The following is a 5,208-nucleotide window of genomic DNA, read 5'->3' as shown; positions in this document are numbered from 1 at the left end:
CTTTAAGTTGTATAAAATGATATTTTGCTTTCTGTAATACGGTTATAAAATATAGCCTGTTTATTCTCTAAATATTAAAAAAATTCCTCTTTCCTATTTCTTACCTTCTTTTCTGGCCTATAATTTAATTTAGGATAGGTTAGAATTCTTCTCTTATCATAGTTCTGTTGTATTTCTGATTTAGGAAAGGACAGCATGTTCTAAGTGCAGCTTCTCTTTCCTGTTTAGTCTTTGGTGGGCCTTTGCAGTGAAACCTAACTCTGTTTGTGCTTTGGTTTCATTTGCTTCCCTTTTCGAATCAGTGTCATCTTCCTGCTTGTATTTTTTTTTTCCTTCTAGAGGGCAGGGCCTAGGGAAGGAGACCCCCCACTTACTTTACAGATAGCAAAAAATTGGAAGCTTACAGAACAATACCATTGCTAGGATTGTTTTTGATCCTTCCATTTCCAAAATAAAGTTGCCGTTAGTGCTGGAGATGCTGTCGTCAGGATTCATTCCACAAAGAGCAAGATATAAAAATATCTCTCTGACAAGGATTTCCTCCTTTTCCCATCCTCTTGGCATGAACACCAGGAGAGGATCCCAGGCTGATTGGAGGCGTCATGCTGTCGTCAGTTTGAATCCCAGTGGTGGAGAAAGAAATGTGAATTACAACCAGCTAATGGTGGAGAAAAAGAGACTCAGGGAGATGCAAAAGCTCTTTGTGTTTTCTAGATGTTTCCTGAAGGCTGGCTTGTTTGGAAAGCCTCATCACTCTGGGAGCAGCTGCATGGTTCACGCTGGAGCTGAGAAGTTTCATCTCAGATTCTTCCTCTTGCCCTGAGAACTAGCAGGAAGGGTCACTCCTGGATGGACATTTGTCTGAGTAGCAGGTTTGGATCCTAGTTAATTAAGTCTCTCAATCACCGTTGTCCCTGTGCTGAGGTTGGACTGCTTTCCCTCCGACATCTCAATTGGGGTGAGTTTTCTATATTTGTTATTTTATTTTATTTTATTGTATTTCATTGCTGGGGATCAAACTCAGGGTCTTGCATGTGCTATACAAGTGCTCAGCGCTATTTTAGTTTGTTTGTCTTCATGCTAAGTAGAAAATCTTAATTCTTTTTTGATTTCTGCCTTAACAAATGTGTTACTTAAATGAGTACTTCTTATATTTTAACATACGTATGAATCACCTGGAGATTTATTAAACAAACAAAAAAACAACAACAACAAAACAAGGTCGGGGTTGCAGCTCCGTGGTAGATTTCTTGTTTAACATGTGCAAGCGCCTCCATCTGATCCCCAGCACTATAAACAAACAAAAACAAAAACACCAAAAATCCAGCCTGGAGTGGGCCTGAGATTCCCACAGCCTTTCAGATGACCTCCATTCGGTGGCCTATGTTGATGTTTCGATTTCTAGAAGGTGTTGAAAGATGTGGGTGGAATGCAGGAATCTGGCTGAAAACATGATGTATGTCGAGCACTTGAGAAGATATCAGAAAACATTCCTGCCTTGGTTATACCTGCCTGGATGGACTGTCTCGAAGTTTTGAAGTTTCAATTCCTAGATGTAGTAAGACAGGTCACTTTAAGTGAGAGATGATGTAGAGCTTTTCCTTAGATTATATGGACTACTTTAGGCAAAGTCAGAAATCTCTTTGTAATTTTAGGATTACCTGTCCGTATCACGCTTCATCTGGTGTGGCTGCTGATCACTTTGTACATTTTGGTTTCTATTAAAAATAACGCATGTGCAGGGTGGCTCGGGAGGCTGAAGCAGAAGGATCATGAGTTCAAAGCCAGCCTCAGCAATTTAGCCTGGCCCTTAGCAACTCAGACCCTGTTTCAAAATAAAATACAAAAAAGAAAAAGAGCTGGGGATGTGGCTCACTGACATTTGCAAGAAAATGGGTAGAACTAAGGACCATCATGTTAAGTGATATAAGTCAAACTCAGACGATTAAGGCTCCTATGTGTTCTCTCACATGTGGAAGCTAGAAAGGTAAAAGGAAGACAAAGGTGGGGGTGGATCTAAGAATTAAAGGGAGATCAGTAGAGGAAAGGTGGGAGGCCAGGTGGGAAGGGAGAAATGTTGGGGGAGTGATTTTGGCCAAATTATATTGTTGGATTGTGTAACAACAAGTCCCATCAATATGTACACATATAATGCACCAATTAAAAGTGTGGAAAAAAATAATGCATGCTGGAAAAATAACTGGTTTCTTCCCCCTATTATTTGGAATTGTAAGGCATATGAATCTATTATATTTATAAAAATCAATTTGAGTAAAGGTAAAACGAATCTGTTTTGTCTGAGGCCCAAGAACACTGTTTTCTTTTTTTTTTTTTTAAATCTGAGTAATTCCCTGTCCTGAACAATATATGTACTTATCTGAACGTTGCCTTTAACACAAGGCAAGAGAGGAAAAATGGATAGGTAGGATGTGTACCTGTTCTGTCTCTAGTTGAGGAAGAATATAGAAATGGTAACAAAAAGGGGAAAGAAAGGAGAATAGTGGTTGGGAGTCCACAGGAGACGGAGCCGCATAAAATGAATAAAAGAAAACTTAGCCTGAAATAGAATCTTTGACATTCCATTCTAGAGCAGTAGCTTGTGTCTTCCTTACTTGGAGAAATGTACTGGGGATGGTAGGTAAGTTTGTTTCTCCCGTGAACTTGCTGAAGCCATTTGTCACTCTGTTCTGGAATCAAAGGTCAAAAGGATGAACAGGTCTGGTGAGGCCTAATATGACTGTACTGAACCATTTCAAAAAGATAGGAGTCTCAGCTTTTGAACTAAGCTTCTAATAACATTCCCCTCTTTCATGGGGTATAACCACAGGAGTTACTAAAAACCGAGGGGCTGGGATGCAACCCAGTGGTAGAATATGTGCTTAGTATATGTAAGGCTCTGGGTGCCATCCCCAGCACCAAAATAACAATAATAATAAAAGTCTAAAGAACCTGATAACACAAGTATCGACCAAGCAGAACTCAAGATGGCTGTAAGCAATTCATTCAATAGCCCATGGCTGATAGGTGTTAAGCAGGTACCTAAAAGCCTCAGTGACCCTAGGTTTAAACTTTTTGAGGCATTGTAAAGCTACAGGTGATTTGAAACTTACACTCAGGTTTCTACGGCCATCTGCCCAACACTCTGGCCGCAATCTCCCAGGTCAGGCCACTTCCTTTTCAGCCCATCTCTTTATTCCAGCTACCTCCTCAACCCACACTACAAAAAAAGAGAGTTCTCCTGAGTCAGAAATCATGGTAGTCTGCTTTCGATCACTGTGACCTGAGAAAATCAACTTAGAGGAAGAAAAATTTGTTTCACAGGTTCAGAGGTGTCAGTGTATGGTCATTCAGCTCGGTTGATTCTGGGCTGGTGGTAAGGCAGAACATCATGGCATGTGTGGGCCAGGAAGCAGAGAGGTAGAAGCCAGGGTCCCAGCCCCCAGTGACCTACTTCTTCCATGTAGGCCCCACCTCCTAAAGTTTCTATCGCTTCCCAGCAGGGTCACCAGCTAAGGACCAAACTTTCAACACCAGAGCTTTGGGAGGGCATTCCAAATCCAAAACTGTAACAAGGTATTTGTTCTTTTGAAAAGAGTTGAAACAGAAAATGAAACTTGATCACCACACTATCCCACCTGCCATAGAAAATACTGTCACCGGTCACCATTTCCCACTTGAGTTTTCACAACCATCCAGGAGTGTGGGTCAAGGAGGTGTTATTTTAACATTTGAATAAAGAAATGGAGGCTCCTCTTAACGAATTTGCCAAAAGGTACACAGCTGGTCAGTGGGTGTGCTGGGATTTAAACATAGGCCTATTTGCTCTAACTTTACATGTTTACTGTATTTTTCTTTCTTTAGCATCTTTTCAAGATCTGTGATGACCTATATTGTTCTGGACTAAGGTCTGTTTTATTTTCATTGTGGTTTAAGACCTATACATTAAAAAGAATCCTAATTCTACTTCTTTTGTTAAAATTATTTATATTTAGCTTTTAGTTTTAGAGCAGTGCTTCTCAAACTTTATCATGCTTAAAACTCACCTGGGAACCTGGCTAAAATTCAGGTCTTAAAAATTCTGATTGAGTAAGTCAGGCCTGAGGTCTGAGAATTTACATTTCTCATAAGCCCTCTGGTGATCTTGATGCTACAATCCAGAGGCCATGCTTCTGGAAGACAGGCACAACTCCGCTCAATATCATATGGGACTACATTTGTGGATTAGTGTGGGGGCGTAGTATGTTTAATAACAGATGATAGAGGCAGAATTCCTGGGTTTCAATATTGATACCATCACATGTGGGATCCTGGGGAAGTGAACCCTTCTATGCCTCAGTTTTGTCATTTGTAAGTTGAGAACAGCGCATATTACCTACTTCATGAAGTATTTGTGAGGATTAAGTGATTTAACAGTTCTGGTCACAAAGCATCTCTATGTGAGTTTGTTGATGTTATGACTAAGTTTTTCTCAAGTCATAATTGTACTTTAGAAATACCAACAAGAAATCACACAGATGTCAAATACTCTTTGGTGGAGGTATGAAGGTATTAACTCACGTTTAATCTTGTTCTTGTTTGTGTGAGTAGGTGTCCTGGTCTGTCAGGTCTCACTTCTCATGAATGGGAGGGTCAGAAAATGATGCTGAGAAGTTGGCTAGGGTCCGATCGTGCAAGGTCTTACATATCATCCTAGAAGCTTAAACTTGACACCGACAGTGATGAAATAGTCATAGATACAGTAAGTTGGGCCGTTCAATCAGAATGCATTCTAGAAATGTCTCTTGCTGCAATGTGGAGGCTAGTTTGGAAGAAGGTGAAGCTGGTGACAGAAAACTGGGCTGTTGAAATAATCCTAGACAGAAATAATAAAGACCTGAAGTGAGGCGTTAAGGCAAAGGATTGAGCAGGAATCTCAGGGTTCAGGTGATGGAAGGAGAATATGCCATGACTCAAAAAAGAAATATGATACTGTATTTAAAATTTTATTCTTTTCAGTTCTGGGGATTGAACCACAGAATATACACACACACACACACACACACACACACACACACTTAGAAAGTGATCTAGAGCTACCACTGAGCTACATTCTCATCTCAAAACTTCTTAGTGTATTTTCCACATTGAAGACTTATGAGACCTAAGACTGAGCCTACTTGCTATGTAGTCCCAGCCCACAGCTCCTTTTAGTTTTTTTTTTTTTTTTTT

At 40.2% G+C, this 5,208-nt stretch overlaps 1 protein-coding gene across 1 annotated transcript in view; it reads left to right on the top strand.

Moving 5' to 3' along the window:
- The first annotated feature begins 426 nt into the window (after positions 1-426).
- The window catches only part of LOC107141310 (broad substrate specificity ATP-binding cassette transporter ABCG2-like), a 113,198-nt gene continuing 108,416 nt past the window's right edge, over positions 427-5,208 (top strand). Inside the window, exon 1 of the mRNA XM_048813596.1 lies at positions 427-958. The gene's annotated coding sequence lies outside the window, so the exon portion shown is untranslated. The remainder of the gene's footprint in view (positions 959-5,208) is intronic.

This window comes from Marmota marmota, unplaced genomic scaffold (genome assembly GCF_001458135.2).
Source record: "Marmota marmota marmota unplaced genomic scaffold, marMar, whole genome shotgun sequence".
Taxonomy (NCBI): Eukaryota; Metazoa; Chordata; class Mammalia; order Rodentia; family Sciuridae; genus Marmota; species Marmota marmota.
This window is presented reverse-complemented; position numbering and strand designations above follow the sequence as displayed.